This window comes from Heterodontus francisci, chromosome 20 (genome assembly GCF_036365525.1).
Source record: "Heterodontus francisci isolate sHetFra1 chromosome 20, sHetFra1.hap1, whole genome shotgun sequence".
Taxonomy (NCBI): Eukaryota; Metazoa; Chordata; class Chondrichthyes; order Heterodontiformes; family Heterodontidae; genus Heterodontus; species Heterodontus francisci.
The window spans coordinates 23264377-23282437 of NC_090390.1; positions in this window are offsets into that span (position 1 = coordinate 23264377).

Consider the following 18061-nt stretch of genomic DNA (forward strand, 5'->3'; position numbering starts at 1 on the left):
TGGGAGAGCAGCGGACAGGAGCAGACCTGCGGGAGGAACATGGAGCGAGACAAGCTAAATAAAGGTCAAGGATCGCGGCCTACAGCATTTACCTTCCGGGAAAGCAGCAGACATGAGCGGACCTCAGGTGGAACACGGAGCGGGGAGCAGTTAAATAAAGGCAGAGGATCACGGCCTACAGCACTTACCTTCTGAGAAAGCAGTGGACAGGAATGGACCTGCGGAGGAACACAGAGCGGGGAATAGTTAAATAAAGGCCAAGGATCGTGCCCTATAGCACTTACCTTCCAGGAGAGCAGCGGACAAGGGTCCAGGTATGCCTGAGTTTGAAAGCAAGTGGACAGTGACATAACAGGAAAGCTGTAAGGTGATTGGTTGGTGAGTAACTGCTGTTAGGGAGTATCTGTAAATAGCTAGGTTAGTACACTATTGTTAGGGTGTGTGTCTAAATAGCTACAAATTAGAAAAAAAAACAAAATTAAAATTGATGTAATTAATTAAGGCACACAAGCAGAAGTGAACAACTGGTGAGTGGACTGTTCTGTTTTATTTTAAAACAGTAAGGTTTATTCCTAAGGTTAATACTACTATTGGTAGCATTTTAGTATTGGTAGTGTATATTAACAGTGGTAAGGTAGATTACTTTTGATAATTGGACATCATAGGGAAGGAGGATGTAAAAGGAGTGGGGGAGTTGCATTACTTGTTAAGGAGAATATCACAGCTGTACTGCGGGAGGACACCTCAGAGGGGTCATACAGCGAGGCAATATGGGTGGAGCTCAGGAATGGGAAGGGTGCAGTCACGATGTTGGGGGTTTTCTACAGGCCTCCCAACAGCTAGCGGGAGGTAGAGGAGCAGATATGTAGACAGATCTTGGAAAGATGTAAAGGTAACAGGGTTGTAGTGGTGGGTGATTTTAACTTCCCCTATATTGACTGGGACTCACCTCGTGCTAGGGGCTTGGATGGGGCAGAATTTGTAAGGAGCATCCAGGAGGGCTTCTTGAAACAGTATGTAGATCGTCCAACTAGGAATGGGGCTGTACTGGACCTGGTATTGGGGAATGAGCCCGGCCAGGTGGTCGAAGTTTCAGTCGGGGAGCATTTCGGGAACAGTGACCATAATTCCATAAGTTTTAAGGTACTTGTGGATAAGGATAAGAGTAGTCGTCGGGTGAAGGTGCTGAATTGGGGGAAGGCTAATTATCACAATATTAGGCAGGAACTGAAGAATTTAAAAGCAAAATACTGCGGATGCTGGAAATCTGAAACAAAAACAAGAAATGCCAGAACCACTCAGCAGGTCTGGCAGCATCTGTGGCAAGAGAAGCAGAGTTGCTTCTCTTTCCACTGAAGAATTTAGATTGGGGGCGGCTGTTTGAGGGTAAACCAACATCTGGCATGTGGGAGTCTTTCAAATGTCAGTTGAATAGAATCCAGGACCAGCATGTTGCTGTGAGGAAGAAGGATAAGTTTGGCAAGTTTCGGGAACCTTAGATAACGTCGAATATTGTGAACCTAGTCAAAAAGAAAAAGGAAGCATTCTTAAGGGCTGGAAGGCTAGGAACAGACGAATCCTTTGAGGAATATAAAGACAGTAGAAAGAAACTTATGCAAGGAGTCAGGAGGGCTAAAAGGGGTTATGAAAAGTCATTGGCAAACAGGATTAAGGAAAATCCCAAGGCTTTTTATACATATATAAAGAGCAAGAGGGTAACTAGGGAAAGGGTTGGCCCGCTCAAGGACAGAGAAGGGAATCTATGTGTGGAGCCAGAGGAAATGGGTGAGGTACTAAATGAGTACTTTGTATCAGTATTCACCAAAGAGAAGGACTTGGTGGATGATGAGCCTAGGGAAGGGAGTGCAGATAGTCTCAGTCATCTCATTATCAAAAAGGAGAAGGTGTTGGGTGTCTTGCAAAGCATTAAGGTAGATAAGTCCCCAGGGCCTGATGGGATCTACCCCAGAATACTAAGGGAGGCAAGGGAAGAAATTGCTGGGGCCTTGACAGAAATCTTTGCATCCTCATTGGCTACAGGTGAGGTCCCAGAGGACTGGAGAATAGCCAATGTTGTTCCTTTGTTTAAGAAGGGTGGCAAGGATAATCCAGGAAATTATAGGCCGGTGAGCCTTACGTCAGTGGTAGGGAAATTATTGGAGAGGATTATTCGGGACAGGATTTACTCCCATTTGGAAACAAACAAACTTATTAGCAAGAGGCAGCATGGTTTTGTGAAGGGGAGGTCGTGTCTCACTAACCTGATTGAGTTTTTTGAGGAAGTGACAAAGATGATTGATGGAGGAAGGGCAATGGATGTTATCTATATGCTGGAAATCTGAAACAAAAACAAGAAATGCCAGAACCACTCAGCAGGTCTGGCAGCATCTGTGGAAAGAGAAGCAGAGTTGCTTCTCTTTCCACTGAAGAATTTAGATTGGGGGTGGCTGTTTGAAGGTAAACCAACATCTGACATGTGGTAGTCTTTTAAATGTCAGTTGAATAGAATGCAGAACCAGCAAGGTCACAAGGTCCCGCATGGCAGACTGGTACAAAAGGTGAAGTCACACGGGATCAGAGGTGAGCTGGCAAGATGGATACAGAACTGGCTCTGTCATAGAAGACAGAGGGTAGCAGTGGAAGGGTGCCTTTCTGAAGGGCGGGATGTGACTAGTGGTGTTCCGCAGGGATCAGTGCTGGGACCTTTGCTCTTTGTAGTATATATAAATGATTTGGAGGAAAATGTAGAGGGTCTGATTAATAAGTTTGCGGACAACACAAAGGTTGGTGGAGTTGCGGATAATGATGAGGATTGTCAGAGGATACAGCAGGATATAGATCGATTGGAGACTTGGGCGGAGAAATGGCAGATGGAGTTTAATCCGGACAAATGTGAGGTAATGCATTTTGGAAGATCTAATGCGGGTGGGAAGTATGCAGTAAATGGCAGAACCCTTAGGAGTTTTGACAGGCAGAGAGATCTGGGCGTACAGGTCCACAGGTCACTGAAAGTGGCAACACAGGTGGATAAGGTAGTCAAGAAGGCATACGGCATGCTTGCCTTCATCGGTCGGGGCATAGAGTATAAAAATTGGCAAGTCATGCTGCAGCTGTACAGAACTTTAGTTAGGCCACACTTGGAATATTGCATGCAATTCTGGTCGCCACTCTACCAGAAGGACGTGGAGGCTTTGGAGAGGGTACAGAAGAGGTTTACCAGGATGTTGCCTGGTCTGGAGAGCATTAGCTATGAGGAGAGGTTGGATAAACTCTGATTGTTTTCACTGGAACGACGGAGGTGGAGGGGTGACATGATAGAGATTTACAAAGTTATGAGCGGCATGGACAGAATGGATAGTCAGAAGCTTTTTCCCAGGGTGGAAGAGTCAGTTACTAGGGGACATAGGTTTAAGGTGAGAGGGGCAAAGTTTAGAGGGGATGTGCGAGGCAAGTTCTTTACACAGAGGGTGGTGAGTGCCTGGAACGTGCTGCCGGGGGAGGTGGTGGAAGCAGGTACGATAATGACGTTTAAGAGGCATCTTGACAAATACATGAATAGGATGGGAATAGAGGGATATGGGCCCCGGAAATGCAGAAGGTTTTAGTTTAGGCAGGCATCAAGATCGGCGCAGGCTTGGAGGGCCGAATGGCCTGTTCCTGTGCTGTACTGTTCTTTGTTCTTTGTTTGTTCTTTGTTCAGGTAGGTGATTGGTTGGTTGAGACTTCGGAGCTACAAACAGCGCAAGAGGGGAGAGAGACCAGCGAGGCACAGGGAGCTAGTCGGTGAGTATCTGGTGGGTTTTTGCTTACTTTCTTATTTTCTGTTTTTCTGCTGAGTTTTATTTTTTCTCTAATGTTTAAGTCTATCTACGAAATAGAAGCTAAAATACCAGTAGTCGGTAGTTGGTTACCTGTTTTTCATTTTATTTATAACCATTTTGTTGTGTTGTTTTAACTTCCAATTTTTAATGCTGTAAATAAATAATTCGAGGCATTGCAGGCTGCTCACACTCGTCGAATGCACATCCTGTGCATGTGGGGACTCCAGGACATTCCAGTGGCATTCCACAGGGCTAGCATAAGGCCCCTTGCTGTTTGTGGTATATATTAATGATTTGGACTTAAATGTGGAAGGTATGATTGGGAAATCTGCAGATGACACCAAAATTGGCTGTGTAGTTGATAGTGAAGAGGATAGCTGGAGTCTCAAGAATCATATCTATGGCTGAGTGGGCAGAAATGTGACAAATGGAATCCAATCCGGAGAAGTGTGAGGTAATGCATTTGGGGAAAGCAAACAAAGCAAGGGAACACACAATAATCGGGATGATATTGACAGGGGTAGAAGAAGTGCGAACATACATACGAACTTACAAATTAGGAGCAGAAGTAGGCATTCGGCCCCTCGAGCCTGCTCCACCATTCAATAAGATCATGGCTGATCTGTTTGTGTTTCAAATTCCACAATCCCACCTACCCCCGATAACCTTTGATTCCCTTGGCTCGCAAGAATCTATTTACCTCTGCCTTAAAAATATTCAATGACCCCGCCTCCACCACCTTCTGAGGCACAGAGTTCCAAAGTCTCACAACCCTCTGAGAGAAAACAATTTCTCCTCATCTCTGTCCTAAAAGGGCACCCCATAATTTTAAAGCAGTGCCCCCTAGTTCTGGACTCCCCCACAAGAGGAAATATCCTCTCCACATCTACATTGCCAAGTCCGTTCAGGATCTTATATATGCCAAAACTGCAGACAGCATTTGAGATGTGGTCTCACCAATGCCCTGTATAACTGAAGCATAATATCCTTTCTTTTATTTTCAAGTCCTCTCCTAATAAAGGATAGCATTCCATTCGCCTTCTTTATTATTTGCTGTACCTGTATACTATATAAAATGCTAGTTAGGCCACAACTGGAGTACTGTGTACAGTTCTGGTCACCACACTATAGGAAGTATGTGATTGCACTGGAGAGGGTGCAGAGGAGATTCACCAGGATGTTGCCTGGGCTGGAGCATTTCAGCTATGAAGAGAGACTGGATAGGCTAGGTTTGTTTTCCTTAGATCAGAGAAGGCTGAGGGGAGACCTGATAGAGATATACAAAATTATGAGGGGCATAGATAGGGTAGATAGGAAGAAACTTTTTTTCCCTTAGTGGAGGTGTCAATAACCAGAGGGCATAGATTTAAGGTAAGGGGCAGGAGGTTTAGAGGGGATTTGAGGAAATATTTTTTTGCCCAGAGGGTGGTTGGAATCTGGAACACACTGCCTGAAGGGGTGGTAGAGGCAGAAACCCTCACAACATTTAAAGAAGTACCTAGATGAGCTCTTGAAACGCCATAGCATAGAAGGCTACAGGCCAAGTGCTGGAAAATGGGATTAGAATAGATTAGAATAGATAATTGATGGCCGGCACGGACACGATGGGCCGAAGGGCCTGTTTCTGTGCTGCATAATGCTATGACTCTAACATTTAAGAAGTATTTAAATGAGCTCTTGAAACGCCATAGCATACAAGGCTACGGGCCAAGTGCTGGCAAATGGGATTAGAATAGATAGGCTTGATGGCCAGTGCGGACACGGTGGGCTGAAGGGCCTGTTTCTGTGCTGTATAACTCTATCACTCTATGACTAACATTTTGTGGCTCATGCACGAGAACACCTGGATCCTTCTGCACCCCGGAATTCTCCATTTAAGTAATAGTCTGCTTTTATATTCTAATATATATATATGTATACTTTATATGTCTACAGGTCCCTGAAAGTGGCAGGACAGATAGATATAGTGGTGAAGAAGGCATATGGAATGCTTTCCTTTATTGGCCGAGGTATAGAATACAAAAGCAGGGATGTAATGCTGGAACTCTATAAAATGCTGGTTGGGCCGCAGCTGGAGTATTGCGTACAGTTCTGGTCACCACATTACAGGAAGGATATAATTGCTCTGGAGAGGGTACAGAAGAGATTTACAAGAATGTTACCAGGGCTCGAAAGTTGCAGCTATAAGAAAAGATTGGATCGGCCATGTTTTCCTTAGAACAGAGGAGGCTGAGGGGTAACTTAATTGAGGTGTACAAAATACTAGATAGAGTAGAGGGGGCACAGATTTAAGATGATTGGGTAGAAGGATTAGAGGGGATATGAGGAAAAATATTTTCACCCAGAGGGTGGTGGGTATCTGGAATTCACTGCCCGGATTGGTGGTGGTGGTGGCAGAAACCCTCAACAAAAGGTACCTGGACATGCACCTGAAGTGCTGTAACCTGCAAGGATATGGACCAGGTGCTGGAAGGTGGGATTAGATTTAGCTGCGAGTTTTTTCAGCCGGCGCAGTCACAATGGGCTGAATAGCCTCCTTCTGTACCATAACATTTCTATGGTTCCATAGGCGGCAGAGTTTTGGATGAGTTGATGTTTATAAAGGAACCCAGGTCCTTCAAGCCCATCCATGCCATTCAATCATGTTGCAACTAGACATCATGACCCCCAATGCTCCTCATGTGACCAGCAGCCATATCATCTGCTGCAGGAGGCAAAAAGAATTAGCAAAACTCGGGGAAAAAGTAATTCTGGGAAATTCCTCACTGGTTCCTGAAGGTGATCAAAATGAGTTCCGGCAGACCACAGTGAGCATTATGCATTTTACCCAATACCCCAAAATACCTCACCTACCAGTGATATTGGACCCAGTTGGGAACTCATCTAGCTCCCTTCTGAATGGTTGTAGTGTTTCTGCACTCATTCCGTGAGCTGGTAAACAATTCCTAAATGTCTTCTGTGAAAGGAAAACCTTCCTGACATCTAACGTAGTTTAATAATATTTTTATATAACTTTCCTGGTTCTCTCGAATGCATCAAATTCAAATAATTTATCCACATATCTCAATCAAACCTCCTCAAAGGATATGGTTTTCTCAAGTAAAATAATCCAGCTCTCTGAGACTATCATGGTAACTAAGGGCTTTTAAACTAGGTATCAATCTATTGATCCTCCTTTGAACTTTTCCCAGGGCGTCTATATCACCCACCACGTCAGTGAAACAGAAACAGACACAGTATTTTAAATGAGTCTTATACAAGGACATTATTGTATTTTATATTTTACATTGGAGCATACAAGCAACACATCGGAATACCCGAATACCGAGAGGCTAGTATTGGGCTGGGGGCTGGGGGCAGTGGTAGGGGCTGGGATCAGGAGATTAGAGGCTGGGACTGGGAGGGATTTATAAAGGGTGGGTCATGCCTGGCAAACCTGATTGAATTTTCTGAAGAGGTGGTGAAGGTAGTAGACAGGGGAATGTCTATGGATGTCATTTATATGAACTTCCAGAAGGCATTTGATAAAGTGCCTCATAAGAGACTGTTAGCTAAAGTTGAAGCCCATGGAAGTGAAGGCAAATTATTGACCTGGTGAGGAAATTGGCTGAATGACAGGAGACAGAGAGTAGGGATAATGAGCAGGTACTCTAATTGGCAGCATGTAACTAGTGGTATCCCACAAGGATCTGTGTTGCAACCTCAACTATTCAACATATTTATTACTGACTTAGATGATGGGTAGAAAGTCACATATCCAAATTTGCTGATGACACAAAGATAGGCAGTATGGATGTAAACATAAAATTACAAAGAGATATTGATTAAGTGAACGGGCAAAACTGTGACAAATGGATTTCACTGTCGGCAAATGCAAGGTCATCCACTTTGGAACTAAAAAGGATAGAACAAAATAATTTCTAAGTGATGAAAAGCTGAAACAGTGCAGATCCAAAGAGATTTGGGTGTCCACGTACATAGATTGCTAAAATGTCATGAACAGGTACAGAAAATAATCAAAAAGGCTAATGGAATGCTAGTCTTTATATCCAGAGGACTAGAATGCAAGTGGGTAGAAGCTATACAAAGCATTGGTCAGACCAAACTTGGAGTACTGTAAGCACTCACACCTTCAGAGGGATATATTGGACTTGGAGGGAGTACAGCCTCGATTTAGCAGAATGATACCTGGACTCCAAGGTTAAATTCTGAGGAAGGATTACAAAAACTACAGTTGTATACCATTGAATTTAGAAAGTTGAGGGGTGATTTGATCGAGGTTTTCAAGATATTAAGGGGAACGGATAAGTAGATAGGTATTGCCGCTGGTCAGAGAGTCTAGGACCAGGGGACATAGTCTAAAACTTAGAGTCAGACCTTTCAGGAGTGAAATTAGGAGTTTGGAACTCTTCCACAAACCTATGATCAGCTGTGATCTCACTGAATGGCAGAACAGGCCCAGGGGAAACAAATGGCTTAATTCTGTTCCTATAATAGAGGCTGGGATTGGAAGATTAGAGGCTGGAATCGGAGAGGATGGAGACTGGGATCAGAGCAATCTATGTACGTGGACACCCAAATCTCTTTGGATCTGCATTGTTTCAGCTTTTCATCACTTAGAAATTATTTTGTTCTATCCCCCTTATTTGTATTTGCAAAGGATCTGCTTCAGGAAAATTCTCTGGATACCTTTTTTTAATCATTCATGGGATGTGGGCATCACTGGCAAAGTGCCTTCTATACTTGCAATTGAGAAGATCTTAGTGAGCTGTCTTCTTGACAGCAGAGTAGTTTGCTGGGCCATTTCAGAGGGCAGTTAAGCATCAACCACATTGCTGTGGGTCTGGAGTCACATGTAGGCCAGACCACATAAGGATGGCAAATTTCCTTCCCTTAAGGATGTTACTGAACCAGATGGGTTTTTACAACAATTCGGTAGTTTTATGGTCACCAATCCTGATACTAGCCTTTTTATTCCAGATTTATTTAATTAACTGAATATAAATTCCCCGGCTGCACTGGTGGAATTTGAACTCATGTCTCCAGATCATTAGTCCTGGCGTCTGGATTAGTAATCCCATATCTAACCTCTATTCTACCATTCCCTACACAGAACCACTACCATTAATGGTAACCTTCGGCTTTCGAGATTGCAACCAATTCCTTATCCAATGTCAGAACTGCACTCCAAACCCATAGGACTCTGTCTTTTAAAGTAGACAGTGCAGGCTGAATTTCCTGGTGAGCCCAATCAAAAGGCGAACAGCTCTGAAGCCTTGGCAGCCCCACTGGGAGAGGGGGGGGCACTACTGAGGCAGGTAGGAGACCAAGATGGTGCCTGAGACATCAGTTTAAAATAAAAATTCAGAGGAATCAAGCAGGCAGTAGGAGAAACCCCTCTGGATGGCTCCTTTGGGTTGTGGGGCTTTCTTTCCTGATCGTAGCCCCCTCTTTGGGGCATGGAGCTTCTGGCTCTGATGGCCCCCCCAGACCTCCACAGGGAGGCGGCCTCCGTGAAGCTGATGGCCTTGCCATGCTGAGGGAGTCTCTCTGTCGCTGGCAAAATGCCGGTGGGCCATCTAAACTAATTGGGGTCTTAAATATGGTAATTGGCTGCCCATCTGCATTCAGTGGACCATTGATCCAGGTCCCTGCACACCACTGGGAAAGATTCCCAGCTGTGGGAATGCCTCGGGGAGCCATCCTGCTGTGTTTTCCTGGCCCTCCCTGCCTTCCTGCCATCCTGGGGCCGGGAATATTCTGCCTTGCATTTCCCCCATCTACCATATCTGTCACCTCCTCAAAGAACTCTCAGGTTTGTCAAGCTCAATCTTCCTTTTTGAAATCAGTGTTGGCTGCTTCTAATTATTTCCTCTTCATGTAGATATTTATTAATTTCATCTTTAATTAAAGGTTCCCTACTACAGACTTTAAACTAACTGGCCTTTAATTACCTGGGTTAGATCTCTCACTCTTTTTAAAAATAGATCTTACATGAGCCACCTTCAAGTCCTCTGGCACACATCCACACTCCACAGAACACTGATATAATTTCTCGGGTCTCTGCTGTTTCTTCCCCCATTCTCCTCAGGAAGCGTGGATCTCTCCCATCAGGTCCCACAATTCATCCTGTTTTAGCGTCTCTAATACTTCACATCAATTTAATCGGAACTCTCTCATCTCACTTTTAACCAGTTTAGGATTTACTTATACCTCAATATCCATCTCTTTGTAAACACTGAAGTGAAGTACTTGTTAAGTAGCCCTGCCAGCAGCAGTTTACAATCTGTTAACACAGGGACTCTCCTCAATAACAATTCTCTTTTAGCTGATATATTTGTAGAATACTTTTTTTAAGAGATATTGAGATTCACTCCCCCTTCCTTGCTTTCCTTATCCCTCTCTGAACTTGTTTCCTTGCTTTCTCATATTCTTTCTTATTTTTAATTATTTTTATCATCCCTATTGATCCCATGCCATTTCAGTTTGTTTCCAACCTCTTTATTTACCCACAGCATCCTGAAACTTGAAGTAGTTTTTTTTCTAAATGGTATGTATTTATTCTACACCTTTGCAATCTCCTTTTTAAAAGTAACCCATTGGAGGTCTACAGTTCTGTGTGACAATTTCTCTTTCCACTTCAGCTAACTCAGCCCTCAGTTTTTGAAAATCTGCCCTGTTCCTCTCTGGTCCTCTTGCTTTTGTACTTCTTTAATTTTCTATTTGGGCCTTAGACCTAATCATATTATGGCCACTACCTTGAGGTTTTCACCTACATTTAACTCATTTGCCTGATCTATTACTCAAAGCTAGACCTAACAATGCCCCTCCCCTTGGAGCATACAGCTTGAGGAAGGAGTCCTGCACACATTTTAGGAATTGCATTCCTTTCCTCAGTTAACTCCCTTGCTATCCCAATCAATAAGGGAGTAATTAAAATCTTCAAGAACAATAAATTTGCTATTCCTACTCATCTCCCTGTGCTCTCGATGAATTTCCTCTTCTGTGTTTCTCCCACCATTAGGGTGTCTGCAGTACAGCTCCACTGATGTAACAATCCATTTTTATCTTTCATACCTAAGCACTCTGTCTGAACCTCTAATCTATATCAGTCACTGTCTACGCCATGTATTCTTTCCTTCATCAATATTACCACTCCTCCTCTTTTCTTACCTATTTTCTCCCTCCTACAATTGTTATCACCTGCCCAGTTTGCAGCAAGTTTCTGTAGTGCGATTAATTCTGTATCTTCCGGTTACATGATTGCTTCTAATTCCTTCAATTCATTTTGCACACTCTGACCATTGTCATACATGCACTTTATCTTTAATTTGCTCTTACTGAACAGGTTAGCAAGGCCATAAAAAGTGCAAAACACTGGGGTTAATTTCTACAGGAATAGAAATGAAAAGCACAGAAGCTACGTTAAACTTGCATTGAATCTTGGGGTTCAACCACATATAGAGAGAGCACTGTACACAATTCTCATCTCCATATCACAAAAAAGAATATAGAGACACCAGAGAAGGTGCAAAGAAGATTTACAAGGATGAAACCAGAACTGAGAAGTTATAACTATCAAGAAAGATCCAACAGACTGGGGTCCTTTTCGCTAGAAAAGAGAAGGCTGAGGGGTGACTTAATGGAGGCCTTTAAAATCACAAAGGAATTTGATAGAGTAGACATAGAGAAAATGTTTCCACTTGTGAAGAGACCAAAATTAGAGGCCATAAATATAAGACAGTCACTAATAAATCCAATAAGTAATTCTGAAGAAACTTTGTAGCCCAGAGTGGTTTGAATGTGAATCTTGCTACCACAGGAGGTGGTTGAGGTGAACAGCATAGATACATTGAAGGGGAAGCTAGATAAATACAGGACGGAGAAAGAAATAGAAGGATATGTTGGGGGGGGGGTGCGATGAGGTGAGATGGGAGGAGGCCCGTGTGGAGCATAAACACTGGCATAGACCAGCTGGACTGAATGGCATGTTCTTGTACTGTAATTTTCCTATAATTCTTTGTAATACTTAAAGCTGCTCCTTTCCCTTGTTTCTTTCATCCAGGCTCACACATCGGCTGGAATTTTATGTTTGATGGGAGGTCCTGCCCACTGGCCAAAAATAAGGGACGAGCCCGTCTCTGCCGGGCCTGGGAGCCACTCTATGGTTTATGTGGCTCAGACCCTTAATTGGCCTCTGGCGGGACTTCCGCAACTCTGAGGAATGAAGTCCTGCCCTCAAGAGCTGCCGGCCAATCAACGGGCGGGCAGCTCAGTTCCAGCAGCATCACCGGGAGCGGTGTCCACTGCTGGGACTGCAACCATGGAGTGGAGCAAGAGCGATGCCTGCCCTAGAAAAAGGTAAGTTTGTGGGGCCTCTCCGGGAACAATTAGCCAGGCCCTGGCGAGGCAAGGTGGGGACCAGATAGTTGAGGGGGGGAATGTAGTTCAATGGGGTGATTGGTCCATGTGGGGGCCCTCTGTGAGGCACAGGATGCCTGATCAGGAGGGTCCCTCCCCAGCCCGCAAGGTTTTACTGGGTGGCCTCCTGGGGGCTCTGAGCCACCCGCCCGCTGCTAATAATATACCAGTGGTGGCAGGAGGCAGTCCTTAAGTGGCAGTTAATTGGCCACTTAAGGACCTTAATTGGCCTGGGGCGGGCAAGCCATTTCTTGCTGCCACTGCCCCTCGTAAAATTGCGCAGGGGCGGGAAGGCGACAGGAACGGCACCCCTGTCCCCCACTCAATTTTACGACCCCCTCGCCTCCAGCCTGCTCCTGCGGGGTGGGGGGTGGTTGTGGGGGACATAAAATTCCAGCCATCATTCCTTTATCTCAGTCTTTTCCCCATTTATCATGGATTCATTTGATTTTATTCCTTTTGTGTGCTATCCTTTTTGCTAAATTCCTTTTTATTGGTTTATTTATTTCATCTGTTTCTACCTGTTGTACATGATCTTTCCAATTGTTTTTATTTTCCCAGACATTCCCTTTCTTTCTAGATGATTGACTATTCAATTCCTTATGTATCCATTTTGGCAGCACATTAACACCCTTGCTTTCAGATGTAGTGCATCCTGGCACAATCATTCCCTTCTTCACCCGGAATGGTGCTGATGCCTCTGACACCATCTCTTTAGCCACATGTTGAGCTCTCTAATCTATTGATCCTTCCCTATTCTAGCACATGACTGGAGTAATCTGGAGATTAGCACTCTAGGTCCTGTAGGATTTCAGGCCTTTCCCTTCCTATATCATTGGCTCCTGCAATGACTAACAGCTCTCCCTCTCCTTCCATAAGCCTTTCCAATCTTCCCAAAATGTCCCTTACCCTAGCACATCAGAGGCAACTAAGCATTTGGGGTTCTGGGCCTGGACTACAAAGCTCACTTATCAAATCTATTACCAGTGCATTTCTAACTATTCTCCCACCCCCTGCCTAGTGCCAACTTCTGTTTTTTTGGTGCCAGGGTGCCATTTTGATGGTCTGCCCAGTTTCCTCAAATCCCCACAAGTCATCAGTGCTTCAAACTTGATAGAGAGGGCGTCTTGTTCTGATTGTTTCTGTTCTAGCCTGTCCCTTCTCACTTGCTCTGAGCCTTGGAAAGTCACTGTTCCTTCCTCTACCGATGCCAGCTCCCAAGCTGCCAACGGGGTGACTACCCTCTAAAGCTCTTGCTCCAGAAGCCTTTCTCCCTCCCTGACATTTTGGCTTGTCCCTAATGCCGCCTCAAGTTCTCCGATCTTGAGCTCACGTAATCTCAGTTGGAGACACTTGCTGAAGATGTTTTTGTCCAGGTCACCATCTGCTACTTGAAACTCTCATGTCCTGCAGGAGCTGTACATCACTGTCCCTTCCTCTGCTGCCATTCTTCCTATGAATGGGCTGATACAGACAGCAGAATTTTTGTTTCAGTATGCCTTCTGTATTTGTACTCTTGTGGAGTCACATGTCTCATTATATGTTCTTCCTGCTGCAGCTCTTGGATTCCATACCGATTTCATCAGCTAGGGCTCCAGACAATGTCACCCAGAGTTCATCCAGTCAGAGTGGAACAGAGTGAAATGATGGTTGGGCTGCAGACTGGCCGAGAATAAATGCACAGAGCAGTTTTCAAGCTAACTGGCGTCCACCTGGCTGATGTCATTGTGGTGGTCATATGCAACCCAGTTGCTGATGAATTGGAAGCTCCTCCCGTTCATAAATTTCATTGCATTGGCGAAGGAACCCAACTGGCCACAACATGGGTTTCACCAATGAGATTCTGCAGTCATGGCAAGCCAGGGACTCTGAGAATGTGCAAGGAAGTGATTTAGTGGTGTCCCACAAGGATCCATGCTGGGTCCTTAACTGTGCACTCTATTTATTAATGACTTAGAAAGCACAATAGAAAGCCATATATCCAAGTTTGCCAATGACACAAAGATTGGTGGTATCCTAAGTAGCATCGATGGGAACATCAAATTATAAAGAGACATTGATAGATTCAGTGCGTAGGCTAAACTGTGGCCGAAGCATTTCAATGCAGGTAAGTATGAGCTCATCCATTTTGGACCAAAATAAAGGATAGACCCGAGTATTATTTAAATGGTGGAAAGCTGAGAATGGTGGAGGTCCAAAGAGATTTAGGGCTCCGTGTATACTGGGTACTAAAATGTTGTAGTCAGGTACAAAGAAATTAATGAAAAGATGAATGGAATCTTAGACTTTACAACTAAAGGGCTAGAACATAAAAGGGTGGAAGTTTTGCTAGAGTTAACCAAAGCTCTAGTTTGACCACATCTGGTGTACTGTATGAAATTCTGGGCAAAGTGCCTTTTGGAAGGATATATTGGCCTTCGAAGAAATGCAGTGCCGATTAATCAGAATGTTACCAAGGCTCTGAGAATTAGATTATGAGGTGAGATTTCATAAACTAGGCTTGTACTCCCTGGAATATTGAAGGTTAAGGGCTGATTTAATTGAGCCTTTAAGGATTTTGAAAGGAATTGAGCTATTCAGGAGAGAAGTAGGGAACATTTCTTCATGCAAAGGATGGTAGAAGTGTGGAATTCACTCTTACAAAAAGCAGTAGACGCTAGCTCAATTAATACATTTAAATCTGTGACTGATAGATTTTAGCTAGAAAAGGATATATGAGGAAATGAAGCCAAAGCAGGTGGATGGACAGTTAAGGTACAGACCAACCATGATCTCATTGAATGGCAGAACAGGTTTAAGGGGCTGAATGGCCTACTCCTGTTCCTATGTTCCAACGCAAAAGCAAAATACTGCAGATGCTGGAAATACGAAATATAAACAGAAAATGCTGGAAATGCCTGAAACGTTAACTTTGTTTCACTCTCCACAGATGCTGCCAGACCTGCTGAGTATTTCCAGCATTTTCCATTTTTATTTCAGATTTCCAGTATCTGCAGTATTTTGCCTTTGTATTATTGTTTAATTCACTGCCACTTCTCTTCCAGGAATGCCCACCCCTAAGAAATTCTGCTCTCCTCTCTGATAGGATTTCCATTTGTCTCTTCTACCTTGTTTTGATGAAAAGTCATCGACCTGAAACATTAATTCTATTTCCCTACGTTCTATGTTCCCTCTCCTCGTACTGGTCATGATCCTATTGCAAAGTAATGAAGCCCCTGGTCTTGGCAAACAGTGGAACGGTGACCTGATGTTTGCAGTGGTGCGCTGTAGACTGGCTGATGTGACAGATGCTCCTTCACCACCTCCCCCACCAAGCCAATTCAAACAAGCCAATGACATAGAACTACAAGGCAGGTGTGGCTTTCACTGCCATGAGCACAGTTGTCCAGACAAGGGAACAGATTTGGAAATCTGGCTGCAGGACACAGCAATGTTCTGAGAATGCCACCTTGCTGAAGCATATGCAACAACAACCTGCATGTATATAGTGCCTTTACCATAGGAAAATCTCCCAAGGCATTTCACGGGAGGGTAATCAGACAAAAAACGGACACTGAGCCAAAAAAGGAGACACATTAGGTCAGGTGGCCAAAAGCTTGGTCAAGGAGGTAGGATTTAAGAGAAGGAAAAGGGAGATAGAATTAATGGGCTCAGGTATGGAGTGGCAGCCAAAATGTGCATGTGAATGGATACATGGAGCCTCAGGTTATATAGGCATCCAAAGATTAGGGTAGATATGTCGATGAGTAAGGAGCTGAGAACCCAGGAATCACAAGCAATGCCTTGTTCTTCTCTAAAAAGGGGAATGTTGGCGTTTGCCATGTGGAATAAAAATAGGTGACAACAAATATCAGGATTTTTCCCTTAATCCACACCATCAAACAAAAAGTCAACGGAATTAGTCATTCATCTCATTGCCGTATGTGGGATTCCACCCTCCCCCACAAACCCCTCTCCACACCACAATATCCACTACCCCACCTCCCACCCCACAATACCCACAAACTGGTCATCGCAGGTAGAGCTTTCTTGGAGCTTTCTAAATAACAGTGTTGTTATCTGAACACCCAGCTCCTCCAGTATGGTTACACCCCACCTATGTCTAGAACAGCTGATCCTCTTTTTTTCCCTGAGAGCAAGAGGTATTTCCAAAGGAATATCCATTTTACCCACTAGGGAAGGTTTCTTGGTTGAGGCTAAAGTCAGTGGGTGCAGATCTAGAAAAGCAACTCATAATCAAGATTAAACTTAAAACTGGCCTTAAAAAAGCAATAAAAGGTACAGAAATTAGTCCCAAAGAAACCAACAGTCCCATAAAATGGTAAGTTTCTGTCACTTGCAACAGTAAGGGGACATTGCAGCTTTAAGAGCTTCCGATGTGTGATACAGGATGTTGGGTTGGAAATGCATTAGGTTTGTACAGCTGCACAGCGATGATGTCACGCTGCTGGAACTGAACCAGCTGCAGTGAAGCCTGACCTCAATTTCCATCAGCTTTTGCAATTGAAATGAGACCTGTACCCAAAAATTGCTCTGTCGTCTCTTCCTGCAGCACTGTCCAAATGGAATGTACTGGACAGTGTCCTCCTGGCACATTTCCATCACTGAGGCTCTGATCTCTTCCAACCCCTTCCCCATTCCGTAACTCCGAGGGGGATGGTTGTATTCATCTCCCACCATCATATTATAATAGAAATCAGCCCTTATATACAAATAACTTGCATTTATATAGCACCTTGAGCAGCATACATTTATTTAACGCCTTTAATAATTTACATTTATGTAGCATCTTAACAACAACTTGCATTTATGTAGTGCCTTTAATGGATTGAAACATCCCAAGGTGCTTCACAGGAGTTTAATAAGACAGAATTTGACACAAAGCCACCTGAGGAGATATTGGCCGGAATTTTACGACACCCCATCGAACCAGATGGTGGTTGGGGGGAAGGGGGGATGGGTGGCGTAAATTGGAGCGAGTGGCTCCAGCAGGCTTTCCTGACCCTCTCTGGCCTCCACCTCCCCCCCCCTTTATGTAGGGTGGGGGCGGCAAAAAACGGCCCGCCCGCCCCAGGTCAATCAAGGCCCTTAAGTGGTCACTTAACGGCCACTTAAGGGCCCTCGCTCACCTCCTTGCAGATTTAACACGTGGCAAGCGGGCATCCTGGAGCCGGGAAAAGCTGCCTGGGAAAAGCAGGAGGTGGGGGGGGGGGGGGTGGCCAGATGGAGGGCCACCCCCGCTACCACAACCACCCCCAAGACCCAATATGCCCCCCTTCCTCCCAAACGACTACCCTTGCCTCGCCAGGGCCTGAATGATTACCCCTGGTCAGGCAACCAAACTTACCTGGACTCTCGGCTCCATGTCTTCCTCTGCGGTCGGCTGGGCTACAGTCCCATCAGTGGCCACCACTCCTGGTGCACTGCTGGGACTAAGAGCTACTGGCCCATTGATTGGCCGGCGGCTCAATGAGGTGGGACTTCCTCCCTCAAGTGGGTGGAAGTCCCGCCTCAGAACAGTTAAAGCCCGGGGACTCGGAAAATACGGGTCGGATCCCCAGGCGAAGCAAAAGCGGGTCCGCCACTGACTTTTCAGTTGGTGGCTGCTCCCGTCCGCCCAACGTGAAATCCTGGTCATTAGGTCAGATGACCAAAATGTTGGTCAAAGAGATAGGTTTTAAGGATCCTCCAGAAGGAGGAGAGAGCGATAGAGAGAGAGGTTTAGAGACGGAATTCCAGAGCTTAGGGCCTGGACAACTGATGGCACCGTCAGCAATGTTGAGATGAAGGAAGTATGGGCAGTGGACAGAATTGGAAGA